Source organism: Lampetra planeri, chromosome 34, assembly GCF_965212315.1.
Source record: "Lampetra planeri chromosome 34, kcLamPlan1.2.h2, whole genome shotgun sequence".
In the NCBI taxonomy this organism is placed as follows: domain Eukaryota; kingdom Metazoa; phylum Chordata; class Hyperoartia; order Petromyzontiformes; family Petromyzontidae; genus Lampetra; species Lampetra planeri.
This window is the reverse complement of record NC_136140.1, coordinates 3,643,699-3,659,152: the sequence shown is the minus strand read 5'-3', so window position 1 is coordinate 3,659,152 and position 15,454 is coordinate 3,643,699. Positions and strand designations below refer to the sequence as shown.

At 48.9% G+C, this 15,454-nt stretch overlaps 1 long non-coding RNA gene across 2 annotated transcripts in view; it reads left to right on the top strand.

The window, feature by feature from the left end:
* LOC144729973 (uncharacterized) overlaps positions 1-15,454 on the top strand; it is a 49,863-nt gene that overhangs the window by 18,932 nt on the left and 15,477 nt on the right. The window contains exons 2-3 of one of the 2 annotated variants that reach the window (XR_013587769.1): positions 5,997-6,075; positions 7,718-9,911. This is a non-coding gene — a long non-coding RNA (uncharacterized LOC144729973). Of the gene's footprint in view, positions 1-5,996; positions 6,076-7,717; positions 9,912-15,454 lie in introns of those variants that run through there. The other variant, XR_013587770.1, reaches the window with a different exon arrangement.

Here is a 15,454-nt window from a genome sequence, read left to right as displayed (position 1 = left end):
CGACTCCATGGCTATGGAGGAACCAGGTGCCTCTCGCCTCAACGAATATTTTTGTGGCAGGGGGAGGAGGGAACACGTGTAAAAAATAATACATTTAGTTTATTTAGTTTTACTATGGTAACGTCTCAATCAGCATTATTGACATTAATATCAAATATTCAAAAAAACCGGGGATTATATACAACGCCCGACAATGCGAAAATATTACAAGGCGCGTAATTTTTTTCAATTAATGCTCTTTATATATATATGTTATGCTCTTTCTGCCTCTTATTTATCGCACGCTTAATGCTGCTGCTTCAGTAGCGAGCATTCTCTGGGGGACCGCATAATCCTATTGTGACGAGAGGTTTTTTTTCTGCTCGCAGAATAAAAAGCGTAGAATGGGACAATGCGATGATTAGCATGTGACGGAAAGCCTCCTCCTCTATTTAGCCTCACTCCTTCCAGACTCCCCCTGCCATCTCCTGTCCCTCCCTCCCTCCCTCACTTGTACGGCGAGCTTTGAACTGTTTATCCGTAGCGACAATGGGATTTGAGTCGAGCTGGTTCATGGAGTTGAGGGCGGATGGGTGGGGGGGGAGTATCTCACGCGTGGTGGCAGCGCGCGCGCGGGTGCCTAAGCGTGCGTGTGTCTAAGCGGGTGGGTGGGTGAGCGTGTGTCTAAGCGGGTGGGTGAGCGTGCGTGTGTCTAAGCGCGTGGGTGAGCGTGCGTGTGTCTAAGCGCGTGGGTGAGCGTGCGTGTGTCTAAGCGCGTGGGTGAGCGTGCGTGTGTCTAAGCGCGTGGGTGAGCGTGCGTGTGTCTAAGCGCGTGGGTGAGCGTGCGTGTGTCTAAGCGGATGGGTGGGTGAGCGTGTGTCTAAGCGGGTGGGTGGGTGAGCGTGTGTCTAAGCGGGTGGGTGAGCGTGCGTGTGTCTAAGCGGGTGGGTGGGTGAGCGTGCGGGTGAGGGCGTGGGTGAGCGCACGGACGGGAGGGATGGTGAGCTTTCGTGCGGGTGAGTGAGCGCGCGGGCGGGCGGGTGGGTGAGTGAATGAGCGAGTAGGTGGGTGAGCGTTTGGGTGGACGGGTGAGCGTTCGGGATGGGTGGGTGAGCGTTTTGGCGGGTGGGTGAGCGCGCGTGCAGATGTTTTCGTCTCCCTGGCGATGCCCTCTCTCGTGGCTCGGGTGCCCGGCTGGCGAGCGCTCTAGCGCGGCGCACGCGCGCGCTCGATTTGCGCGCACGTGAGCAGATGCACGTGTGCGTGTGCGCGTGTCTGTATGTATGCGCGTGACACGTACGGACGCACACAGACGCGCGCGCGCACACACACACATACACGCACAATGCAGACAGACGAATTGACACACAGACACGCATAGACGCACGCGTGCACACACAGATGAACAAACATATGGATGGACACATGCACAAACACAAAGATCCCCCGTTTAGCCTGTGCCAGACTTTTGGGGCAAGTGCTATTTGCTCGCACGTAACCTATAAAGGCCGGCACGGCACACGTGGGGGTGGGTAGCCAGCACCACGCCCGGCCGCCTTTGTCTCCCCAGTGACAATGTTTTTTTACATTTGAGGCTGAGTCGACCGAGGGGAGGCCCCATGACCGGTTCAGATCATAGTCGCTGGTGTTGGCCGTGGGTGGGAATCGAACTCGGGTCGCTACACGACCGCTCCCCACACAGGCACATCTAGAAATACCCACACGTATCTATACACGCACAGAAAGACACGGGGACAGAGAGCGTGCCCGAGATGCGGATATGCGGCAGACTCAAACAGATGCACTCACACACTCGTCTCAAACCTCAATGCTCCCATTACTCATTTATTCAGTCACATTTACACAACAGGCCATCCGTGCCTGTCCGCGCTTCCCACTTAGTGTATATTCCCCAGCACTTGGAAGAATCGACGGGACGCTTCAAAAACTATCAACCCTGGAGCCAGAGCGTATCACCAACCCTTTCCCCACTCAACCGGCAGAAGAAACAAAAAAAACCCTCCAAAGTGTCCCAAGTCCTCTGCGTAGCCTCTCTGTGCTTGAGAGGCACTCAGACAACGAGGGTTGCTCGTCACCGTTTGACGAGGCGAAGGGGTTCCTAATGAGGACGACTTATAAGCAGCGAACTCGAGGTTGATGTAGGGCTCGGGTTCACGTGGCGGATGCATTGTGCTCGAGCGTCTAAGGGTGGCGCGATTCTGAAGGGAGGTGATTTGTTGTTGTTTTTGGGAACGCATCTACCGCAAAGAGCGAGGGGCAGGACCTGCACGTGGGTAATCCATGCAAACGGCAGTGGAACGTTTGGATCCTTGACAAACGAGTGTGAGTCGAAAAGTACACGGTAGTTACGAGTACTATGCACATTATATATATATACATGCAGAGAGAGAGAGAGAGAGAAGTAGGAATACTACTTAAATAGTACACATTCGATATATGATCACGTTTAGTATCGAGTGAAAGTCGGTTTGGTGTAAGGAGGCACACACCTCGGGTTGAGTGATGTTGACTATTTGATCATGAAACGAACACTATAGTCTTAAACAAACGGTGGTTGTTGCGTTGCTAGTTAGACGCTAGCTAGGTCACACGTCTCGTATGTACGTACGTATGTTGAACTTCTTTCGCACCGCACGTAGCCAACTGTGCAAATCGAAGGTGCGGCTCAGCGAAGCTGGGTTCGATCTGGGATTGATTTTTTTTCAGTCACCTGCAGAGACTTCGGAAGTAGCTCTCTGACATCATCTTCCACAACAATTTCTCCGACGCAAGGCGATGAACTCCCGACTCCCAAAGAATTTCTAGACGGGAACCCTCTTTCTCTCTGGACATGACGCCGATAGCACAATTGGAATATGATGGCGGGGAAAAAATATAATGAAAATAATAAAGGCAGACTTGTTTCCTAGCTAGACACACAAGGAGGAGTCGTAGCCGTGTCAATCAGCTGGCTTTATGGGGAATTGTAAATACTGTTACAGCTCGTGATGCAGATAGCGATACGGATTATGTTGCTAATTTTATCGACAGACGTAACGAAAGAATGTGGACGAGGTTAGAAGGGGGGGCTCTGAAAAACACCGGTGCAAGATTTCTACAAAATAAATAAAAAACCCGCACTGTGGTTAGTGTGATGCCAGCACATTTTTGTTACGTATCTGTTTTGCTTTGATTCTTTCCGCCTCTTCTGCAGAGAGTTCAGAGAGGGTCCGAGCCAGCATTGAGAGTCTCGCACGCGCGTGCGCGCGTGCGCACGTGCGCACGCAGAACATCACAGGACAAAGATCCCACCGTTTCACCTTATCATACTCTTGGGGCACGCGCTTTCAGCGGGCACATTATGAAGGCCGGAACGGCACTCGAGAAGTTGGGTGGCCAGCACCACGCCAGGCGATTGTGCAAAAAGGTAAAACCAGGCACTCGTTTGAGGCTGAGTCGACCTACGGGAGGCCTAGGACTGGTTCAGATAACCGTCATTGGGGTTGGTGGCCGTGAGTGGGAATCGAACTTGGATGGCTGGGTTCGTCGTGCTACAAAGACAAATATCCCCCGTATAGCCTTTAACAGACTTTTTGGGGTAAGTCCCCAACAGTCACAGATAGACGTGGCAGTAAGATGCCAAAAAACATGAGCAATCTACCGATAGAAGCCTAAATTGTTGGATACTCGCATGGATGTAACAATTTAACACGTAGGCAGGCTTTCGCGACCAGTATTATTCATAATCAAGGTGTTTTGTTAGATTGCGTTATTATAAATGTGTTGCAACCCTCCACCACCCGACACGGCTAATCAGTAAAAAATGTGTCACGTTGACAAAAGACAAATAGTTACTTCTTCAGCCCACCGGTGTGTTTGAAGAGTGAATCCACAACATTTAGGATCGGAAGCAGGTGGATGGCTTCACTATTCTGGCAAATCGCCCGAAGATGCTGGATGTAATTACCAGCGAAACGTCGTACTACTCAAATTGTAAATGTTGTAGATTCACTCTTCAAACACACTGGTGGGCTGAAGAAGTAACTAACTGGCGTTTTGTTAACGTGACACATTTTTGACTAATTGGACATGTCGGGTGGTGGAGGGTTGCAACACATGTATACTTACGCGATCTAACCCAAAAACTATTATTATGGATGTAACAATGTTTGCCTTTCTGTTGATGATTCTCATCCTGAGCATCATTGCTGAGTGCAACCAGAGTCTAAAGCACTCTGATTCCGTGCCACGCGTTTGGTTAAGTACGACTGGCAACATCTCTTCAATGGGTTGGTGAGTTCTCGGAGTACCACTCAACTACTAAATGTTGTGTTCAATATGCGAGTTGTTTGCTGGGCTGTATGCCAAGCTACATGGCGTCACACGGGTGACAAAAACTATCCGGTCAAAAGTGATCACAGGCTGGTCAGCGTTCCACTCAATAAGTAACCTCTTTGTCAATCCACTGCTGGATGATGGCTTTCCCAGGCCACGCGAGGCATGGGGTGGCCTCATGCCCCCCCCCCTCTTCTCTGCTGCTCCCAATGTCTACAACTCTCTTCCACCAGACATCTGTGCTGTTGACTCCCTGTCCCTGGCCTAGTGCAGACTCAATGCCCTGCCTCTTCTCCTCTGCCTGTGACTCTCTTCTCTTGATAAGAAAAAAAACATCTAAATGCATCTTTTTTTTCCCTGCAATGCACGTGCCACTGCATTTCAGAAGATTTGTAAATCGAAATTAAACCACTGCAACCATAACTTTGCCAAGAGGTGGCCACGCGTACGGCCACAACGACCGTGGTGCAGCCAGGTTTCCTCGGCAACATCTCGAGCGATATCAGCGACAATGTTGCTGCGTACCGACACGACACGGGGACTTTGATGGACAGGGGTCAGCATTTCCCCATCGCCCGGTTAATGAAGTTAACTCATTGGAACTCCGCATAGAGTCCCATCATCATCGTCGTCGTCACCATTACCGTGCTAAGGCCAGACCAACTCCTACGGAGAATGTTCAGGGACCTCACCTACCTCCCTGTCTCTCCTCCACTTACTCGGGCTGTCCCGCGTCCTCGCCTATTATCAACGCGTTCAATCTTGTTCAATTAGGACTCGTTTCTCTCTCTCTCTTTTAAAGATGCACTCTTTTCCGCACAGACGTCGACCCAAGCGAGAGCTGCCCTACCGAGGTGAGTGGGGGAAGGGGGGCTCACTGCTTCCACTGAGGTCTGGCATCCGCTTGGCTCGGTTAAGAGCTTGTCTTTTTTTTTTACGGCCGCATGCCCCATTACTTATTCATTGGGGCTGAGCCGTTTCTTCTCTAAAGCGCCCAAAAGGGGCCTCCTCCTTCTGCCCCCCCCCCCTCCAGTGCCGCCTCCCACAAGAAAAGAAGGGCCGCCTCGCGTGATGGACTCCATTTTTATTTTGTTGCTTGCCCTTCGACCACGCGGCTTCAATGCGTTGCCGCTTCGTCGTGCGAATTCGTCGAGCGAATTCGTCGTCTCACATCACCACCAGCACCAGTACCCCACCACCTCATTGTTACGTGGATTGGAAATGTCGTGGACGCTGTCACCGTGGGGTTGTAACGGGTGCCGCGAAACTGGACTCGCGATTCGAGAGGTCGTGGGCTCCATTCGATTCAATGTCGCGGCGGTTGAAACAACGGAGGAAGTTTCATTAGTTTTTTTTTTAATCCGGGTTCGTAGCCCCCGCGCTAACCACTACGCAACCGCTTCCCATAAATCCCCATGCCGCCTCTCTTCAAGCAGCAATTGTCAGGGCTGCACTGTTGCCTCCGCCACATTTGTTGACTTGCCGTTCGCATTTCCACCGCTCCAATGTCCCGACATGGCAAATGGGAACGAACGGCCAATCTTCTCGGATCCCACCCAACTCTCTCCACACGGAAGTATAAAAAGGGTACAGCCACATTGTATCGATCGGTTGATCGCGTGTGATGTGACAAAAAAAGTATGGGTACGGAGGACTCAATGTTTTGTTTTGTTTTTCGACAGGGACGTCAGGCCAACGTGGACAAGTAGGCCGAATGCCGTCTCCAGAGACCGCCTGCCTTGGAGGCCTTTCCAAAACACGGTGAGTTTTGAGGCGACCAAATTGCGGGACTGAACTTTGACCTCCTTTCTACGTCGTCGCAAAAATGTGCAAAAACAGAGTTAGACTGGGAACAGGAAGAGAGTCACACCATGCGTTGGTGACTCTATATGTGCAGACGCCTGTCATAGACATCTCTTGACGGGCGATGAATGCAACTGCATTGGTTTGGGCAGGACACGTGGCCGGAAGTGTCGCGAGGGAATCAGTGCCGGATTAAGCTAGTGTGGGGCCTGTAGCATATGCTATATTAAAACAAAAAAACACATGAATATTAAAAACTAATTTTTTTACGTGCATAGTAAAGTAATTGTATTTTTTTCATTTGCTATACAGCCAGATAAAACGACACATCGCTAAGCTTAAACACCCAGTCGTTCATAAAAGTTGAAGGCAGTATAGTACTATAGTAATAGAGCAAGTGCAGAATTACTGAACCGGAATTGATAGCTTGAAAGCATTTAGCGTGGGGCCCTTGAAAGTGCGGGGCCCGTAGCATATGCAGCTACTTGTGCTACGAGGATAATCCGGCACTGTAGGGAATTGCAACCAAAGGAGGGACGCCACCCGATCCCATTGGCTCCACCACAGAGGCGGAGTGATGCGATTCAATCAGAATATTTGATTATACCGGAGGAATCCGATGAGCTACGAAGCTCTTTTTCACAGATGCCCAGATTGGTGTACGCGCGCGCAGGAGCCAGACGGATCGTGGCATCATTGGACCTGCGGGAGGGTTCCGTCCAGCAGTGGATAGATCATGGCTGATGGCGCGCAATTGATTATGAAATAAGCTGCAATCTCCCAGGTCTGCTTCGTGGGAGAGATAGTACATGTCATTGGTCCGTAAGCTGATACGTATGTGTCTACGTTGAGTTTCTTTCGCACCGTACGTTACTGTAATTATCCCTTATTAGAAGTGTTCTGCTCAGGATCTAGTTGTTGTTATGTTCACATTTCCATCGATGGATATAAATAAAAGTGTCACCATTTTGTTGTTGTTGTTTTACATTATACAGCATTTCGATTGGCAGGTAGCGTGCAGTTGGAGAAAGTGTGGGCAAACGTCCATTCTTTTTACGTCCCAATGTGGACGACTTGGACGAACGCCCCACGACCTTGGTGCACGGGAAAGTTAAGGGGGGGGAGGAGGAGGGGAGGGGGGGACTAGTGAATACGTTGCGCGCATTTACAAAGGAATTCTCAAGGCGCGTTGTTATCGCCGTTCTTCGCGGAAAATATCGGAGGGGGAAAAAAAAATTGCGACAGGAGGAAGAAGGCAGAGAAGCAGCGTAGTACTTGGCACGACGTTTCGTTCGAGAGCCAGACTATAGGATAAACAGTGCCGGGGCTGAGAGGATCAAAAACAACAAATAAACGCAACGGGGGGACCCGCAAAACCGGGCATCGTCTGGTTGTCAACCTCTGAGAACGGAGGCGTCGCCGCCAACTTAATTCGCCATCGAGTTAAGGGATCGCACAAAAGCCTCCTCAATTAACGCGGGGTGGCGGGCCGAGGGGTTGGATCGTCCCTCGCCCTTCGCGGGGGGAAGAAAAAAAAACAAAAAACTTGACTTTTATTCCATGTTTTATTGTTTGCTCTTTCACTCTCCCTCTCTCTCAGGGGGCATCCATCCATCAATGGCAAGTTGGATGAGTCGTTGAGTGCAGGGGAGGGAGTGAGAGCGAGCCAGGGAGGGAAGGAATGGGGGTGGTGAACGAAGGAGCGGTGGTGCAGCAGCAGCAGCAGCAATCCGTGCCAGCTCCTTGTTCTTACAACAAAAGCCTATTGTTCCCAGAATGCATTGCGCATGTTTTTCCCCCGACAGCTGGCTCCTTTGGGTGGCCCGAACGCGACAGTTTCGTGTTAATTTCTCCGCCCCTTCTTAGCCGTTGTGCACGCCTGGCTAAGCCCCACAATCCCACCGTCCTTGCCCCTCTCCCCCACACACAAAGATCCCCCACGCACAAACAAAGAGACACACACACACACGTACGCAGACTCTCGCGGTGTCACGCGTGCACAGAGTGAAGACACGCCCCACACACGTCATAGGACAGCCGCCATTCGCCACCAAGTGACGGTGACGTCACCACGGCGTCTGTGCCAGGCCAGGTGCACTTTGAGGCTGTCGCGTGAAGTGTCGAAGGCTCACTGACAGGTCTTGGGACAGACCCAGCAGGTGCCGTGGTTTGACCGACTGAGATGACCACTGGTAGATGCACAACCAGCTGTACCCCCTACTGTGCCAGGCTAGGTGGAGGAGGCCTCGGGACAGACCCAGCAGGTGCCATGGTTTGACCGACTGAGATGATCATTGGTCGATGAACCACCAGCTGTACCCCCTACTGTGCCAGGCTAGGTGGAGGATGTCTCGGGACAGACCCTGCAGGTGCCGTGGTTTGACCGACTGAGATGACCACTGGTAGATGCACCACCAGCTATACCCCCTACTGTGCCAACTTGCTGCATTTTATCAGCCCGGCTCGTTGTTGTTGAGTCACACACCCACAGTCACACACACGCAGACATAGACACTGGCGCACACACAGTGACACAAACCCTCCCCCGCCAAGGCCTCTCCAAACAGAATGGCTGTTCTGTTGTTGACACAACTAAACAGCGGTAAGCTGCAATGCAAATGCGGCGACACAACGGCGGTCATTCAGCATCCTTAATTTAACCACGAGATGAAATAAACACATCGAGACACACGGAGAAATATTGACCCCTGTGCAACGGCGATCTGGACATGAATCAAACGCGTTTTTTTAACGGAGTACGTATCGATTACGTGGATTCACAGGCGCGCGCAGGTCTCTCCGCACTTTAATATCGCGTCCGTCGCAGAGGGAGGTTTTAATTCGGCCTTGTCCCATCGTCGACTCCTCTGTGCGTCCGTGAAACGCGGCACCGTCCTCGTAGCCTCGCAGCTCCGCGTAAAAACCACGCGTACTACATCACTGTTGTTGTTGTTGTTGTTTTTCTTATGATGATGATGTAATTATGAATAAAAGTTCTGTCCCTGGATTGCAGTCATTGCAATGGTGCACCGTGTTGTTGATACCGATAATGAAATTGAGTTGGTAATATATATTAGGTGATATATACGTTTAGTTTAAATCGAGAGGTGGACGCTAATTACAAATACATATGCGAGGAGTGTTGCATCAGCGCTATTCTGCAGCGAAATGGAATGAGTTCGTAGGACGTTCGCGAGTTTTGGATTTTAGCTCTGGCTTTTGTAACATGACGATGATGTGAACGAGACAGCTGATATATAATGCATTATAATTGCCATATGGTTGATGTTATGATGCTGACCATTTTGATGATTTTGCAACAATTTCTTTGCCGTGAAATTTCATTTCAAAACACCTTTCCGACATCACCGTTATCATCACCGGTTATCGTAATTTCTAGTCATGGATAAATTAAATTGAACCGGTGCAAGCTGCCCGAGTAACAATCTTTATTTGCCCATGAACAAATCAGGCCTCCGAAGCAGAGCAAATTTGAGCCCAGATAATGTCCAAGCATTATCTGGGTGTCCACCATGAACAACAGGTGATATAGGCTGAGGGGTTGTGCAATGTTGTGAGCAGCATAGGGCAGTGCGGCAAAAACAATCGCACTGGACATGCCCGACAAATTTGACCCCCCCCCCCACTCCCCCCACGTCTTCACCTACACGCACTGACCAGATTGGTGAAGTATGGCTCAATGAGCATCACGACCCTGACAGCCAGCATGGGGAGGCTTTCATACAGCGGTGGATGCACATCAAGGCTGTGCATGTGCAACAACAATAATGCTTTCTTTCTAGATTTGAAGCTTTCGTTACTGCAAGGATTCATATTCTTAGGTTTTATCGGTAAAGTCACGTAGGTAAAAAATTAAAATTTATAAAAGTATTTTACTTTCATAAATTTTAATTTAAAATTTTAAATTAATTAATAAAAGTTAAATACTATTATTAATTTTAATTACAATTTTTTACCTACGTGACTTTACCGAAAAAACCTAAGACTAATGCATTCGCCCAACAAGGCTTCAATGAAACCTCTGCCAAAGTTTTCCTAGCGTTGTTGATGTTTGGCCCATGCGTTTACTCGGCACGATTGTGCTGTGGAAGCATCTGGAGTGGCAACGCATTCACGGATAAAAGACTCAACATTAATACAAAAATGAGTTAAACAAAGAAAATCCTCCACTGCTGCTCACTGGTCAGATTTAATGCACGGCTCGCGATGTTCAGAGCGAGCACCTTGCACATTGAAGAGGCGCTAGTTCCGACTTTGAAATGAAAAAAAAGCCAGCTTTGGTAGAGCTGCAACAATAAACGTAATAATCTTGGTTGGAAACTTAAGGAGGGCCGGTCCTCCAACAAAAAAACAGCTGAGCAAACAGATCCTCGGGGCCCGATAATCACATCGGGGCAGCTGATAAGGGCCTTAGCTCCTAATCACTTCCAAACGCAACTCTGCATCTCGCCCACCGCTAGCAGCGCCACGATGGGAAAGCTTCCAGCAGTAATAACAACAACAACAGCAGCCGCAGCAGCAGCATTAACACGGGCCAGTGGGAACACGTCCCAAGGTAAGGCAGCAACTAATTCATTGATCAATCAGAATTAGCTCACGTGGTGGGGGGGGGGGTCTCGTTTATCCACGCAGGTCAATTTACGTTACAAGGGCAATTAACTTCACGGTCATTTAGTAAATAGATGCGGTATGTTTTGCGTAATTGTACACGGGGTTTTACGTGACCGCGTTAGGAGCAGAGGTGCAGTGGTTAAGCGCACCACGCTGTGAACCTGGCGACGCGAGTTTCAGTCCCTGCCTCGGTTGATGAGCGATGTCTGGTCCAGTCCTGGGCCTCTCCAGCGTGGCGAAGCGTGGTCAACAATAAATGATTTCCATGGCAAGCATTGGATTTTGACAAAGGGCCGTCAAGTAACTTCTCGTCGAACGCGGTGGATGAAATTTACTGAAAAGTGTCGCGTTCAGTGGAAAATTCGCTAAGCAAGAAAATATTTCCATCATAAATAATGTAACGATCAAGTTCGGAAGGATACACTGACATTTCGGGACAAATGACTGAGTGTATGCTGCCGCGTTACAGTTGCCAGTAGTTCGATCGCTCAGACATCGCGTTATGACGGTGTGAGTCCCGCGTTATGTGAAACGAGTTCCATAATGCGCGAACCGCGTTATAGTGTGAGTACCGCATCAAGCAAAGACTTATCGACAATGTATACAAACGCATCGCGTGGTTCGTAACAGTCCGTGGCTTTAAATTACCATGACTAATTTGCTACTGAGCACAACATTAACTTTAAATTGGTTTTAATCAAAGTGGAGGTCCCTTAATGGCTGCTCGTTTATATTTGCACCCACCCCGTGCGTTGTTTGACTGATGTGGGGCCAGACAAGTGACAATAACGTCGGCTCCCCAGTCAATATGCAACGTCGATTGAACGTTGGCCCAACTTTCCGCGTTTTCTGGGTCTATCTCACTGGCCTTGTACAGTCAGATGACTGATGATGACAGCCGTCGTTGGGAATCGAATCCGGGTCACCAGATGCATAGTGCAGTGGCGCGTACCACTGGGCCACTCCCAATTAATCGTACAATCATTGAATCGTGTGTGCATGCTGCTTCATTGTATGCAAATGATAGAGAAATATAACATGAAAATTACACGATTATTTGTCTGTGTGCAATGAAAAAGGCACATTGTCCCAAACGGTCCATGTTAAATATAAATATATATTTTACTTTTAAGGCCACGGTATTATTATTGGTGAATGTGTCGAGTTATTCGTGAATTGTGCGTGTGCGCCACTGCCAATGCAGGATCACGCGACGATTTGTTTTTACTTGGCTAACGGGGAAGACAATGGTGTGCCTAAGAGACTGGAAACACACACAATGGACGGTAACGATGAGACGGTAACATCTGAACAGACACATTTTTTTCTTGACTCAAATTACGGCGCCGAATCGTGACAATTTATTTGAATCACCGGGGGTCGAATTGTTATTCCCATCTTGCTAACTCCATGGCTGGTATCAGTTTTAGTCTGAGCTCATCTCGCGTTCGGCCCTGGCTAGATTTGCGCACCAATTTCCATTGGCACCGCGCCTGCTGAGATTGTTACACTATTGTGGATACAAACAACTGCATCACCACTCCTAGTGTACAAGCAAAGACGAAGATCCCCCGTGTAGCCTTCAAAGGCTGCTGGGGCAAGTGTTAGCAAGCACCTATTAAGGCTGGCATGGCGCACGAATGGATCGGCCTGGCAAACGCCATTCCCCGCCACCGATTTTGCTTTTGTCTTCCCAGTGCTAATAATTTACACACCACACCAGGTGCTCATTCGAGGCTGAGTCGACCTAGGAGAGACTACCCAGGACCAGTCCAGATACCACTCGACATTCGTCCAACAGTGTTATCAGCAGTGGCCGCGAATCATAATCGGGTCACCGGGTTAATAGCACATTACGCAAACCATTGTGCCATCACTTCCCATCAACAAACATCAGCTGTATAGCCTTAAAGAGTCTGTGGGGGCAAGTGCTGTTTGCGAGTAGCACCCATGAAGGTCGGCACGACGCACAAGGGGTTAGATGGACAGCACCACGCCCGGCCGCCTTTGCCTCCCGAGTGGTGACGATGTTTACACACCGCACCGGGTCCTCAATTCGGTTTGGATAATCGTCATTAGTGTTGGTGGCCGTGAGCGGGAATCGAACTCTCGCTCACAGAGAGAGAGACGTCGCATCACCTATCACCCCCGCCTTCCCTGGGAAACACTGCTTCAGCTGGCTCCAGCAAGAACCACCAACCTTTACAGGCGCGGCGTGTGCAACTTACACGCACCCACATCCCCTATGAAACTCAGACCCCCTAGCACCCCCTCCCCCGTGACCAGCCAACCCCCGTGCATCTTCCTGCACGTGTCCCATCCACACCGCGCCACTCGTCCCACCACTCCTCCACCGCACCCTGTAATGCCACTGACACAGACGTGTGTTCGCTTGCCTGTTTAATTGTTTATCTATCGGGCCCTGTTTGACTGGCTGTTTAGCCTATCCCTAATCTGTATATCTCTCACATCTCTAGATATATCGCGCTGTTAGGTTATCAATCTGTTCATACATCTCTGTGTACATATTTATCTATTTTGCCTATTTGTATGTCTATATGTCTATCTGTCTGTCCACCTGCTTATCTCGTAAATTGATCGACGTCTGCTTTTGCTATCAATCCGTTCATTTACACCATCTGTGTGTGTATCTCTATCATCTGCTTTCTTATACATAAATACAGCGGCTCTCTGTCTAAACATCTGTTAATATCGCGTTGTATTAATCTATTTAGCTGGATATCTATCTCTACATATCTATTTGGTCAATTATCGTATCTACATCTAATTATGTATGTTTTAGTCTAATTATCTATTTGTCTGTTAGTGTCTATTCGACCTGTGTCTGCCTAATTACCTAAGTTGTCTTTGAAAATATCTGGCTATCTGTCTGTCTGGCAACACATCATCTGTCTAACTAAGATATAGATGCTCTATATCATGCACCCGTCCATCGATGTCTGTCTTTAGCGATCTGGCTCCGTGAGTGGTGGAGCGCGGTCGGCAATGAACTCTGGCGAATGGAATTAATCAGGGGGGGGGGGGAAGGGGGGGTTATCCGATTTTCATTCCACGTTCTTTGTCAAAGTTCACGTTTCTGATCGATATCGCACAGCCGGTGATCCGCAATGTTATCCTCTGGGTACAAGTGGCACGTTGCTTTGCGCGATCGTTGATCGAATTTACGCTTCTGAAACCGCCACATCCCTGCTACCATTTATTGCTGTTTCCCGACAGTGAGATTGCAATTTTGTGTTGTTGTTGTTGTTAAGACGCATTGAAGAGGAAAGTTGAAAAGGTTAACGATAAGAGGACCCAGGCAAAGGAGATGCGCTCTAACCAAGGTGCTATCCAGATCAACACTTATAAGCTAACATAATAAAATAATTCTCATTATTATGTTTTATTTTTATTATTTTATTACTTCCCTTCTACGTGACTTTACCGAAAGAACCAAGAAGATGAATCCCTGCAGTCACGAAAGCTTTAAATCGAAACTTATAAGCTATTTACCAAAAAAAAACCCATTGCATTGGTGAAATGACGGCAGAATAGGTTAACGGTAAAAGTATTAACCGGTTCGGAATCAGCGATGACATTGCCACTACAACAAGTACTGCTAATTCACCCGAAGAAACAATTGCAGAACTTCATGAATAAGGCTGCAAAGTGGGGCTAAATGTAAACGTCACGGAGAGTAAGTTTCCAAAGCATAAAAGGAAATAATTATGGAAGGGACATGAATAATGAAAAACACAAGAGTATTAATATCCTCATCACCATGAGCCATGGTCATTCCACTGCTGGATGAAACCTCCAGAAGCCTCATATGGCGCCACGGTGGCGAGATGTTAACTACCACGGCTGGTATGCAAGATTCTTGGGTTCGATCCCGACCCCAACGCCTGCTGCATATTTGGAGATTGCGTGTCTCTCTCATCATCATCATCATCATCACGGTGGCTAGGAGATGTTAACTACCTCGCCTGGTCTACAGGAGGTCGTGGGTTCGATCCCGACCCTGACGCCTGCTGCTGTATATTTTGAGATTGCATGTCTCTCTCTCTCTCCCCGTGGTCGCGTGGATTTTTCTCCGGGTCCTCTGCGTTTTCCCCTCCACATTGAGATTCAACATCACGCGTTTAGAGCATTTGTCTGCTGTAAATATCCACGTGATAAGTTGCTTCGTTTGGCTGTCCATTTGTGATGGCTAGGTACCTTCTGAAATAAGTGCTCAGTGGGCCTTACCAGGTAACAATGCAACTACAAAGAATGTTCATAAGCTGCGATCCGATTAGTGAGTTTTGGCTACGCACGGTGCGAAAGAAGTTCTACACACACACACAGAGACAACGACATTGTATGTCGTGCATTCTGCTCCGGCCGTCGCTCCCTCTGCGTCCTACCACGAACGACTGCATCGCCCGTCGCTTCATTCCACGCGCGTGCACGCACGTGTGCACGCACGTGTGCACGCACGTGTGTACGCACGTACACGGCACTTATTTCACGCCGTGCGCAGCCAACCACGCTGGCCGGAGTGTACTTGATTTGTGCAAGCAGCTCTGTTGGGCTGTCATTTGTGATGAGGCAGGTCGCTTCTGATAAAAAAAAAAATTGCTTATATCGCTCAGCGGGCTGTACCTGGGGTAACAATAAAATAATATATTCTTTGGGTCTTTCGGTAAAGTCACGTAGATAGGTT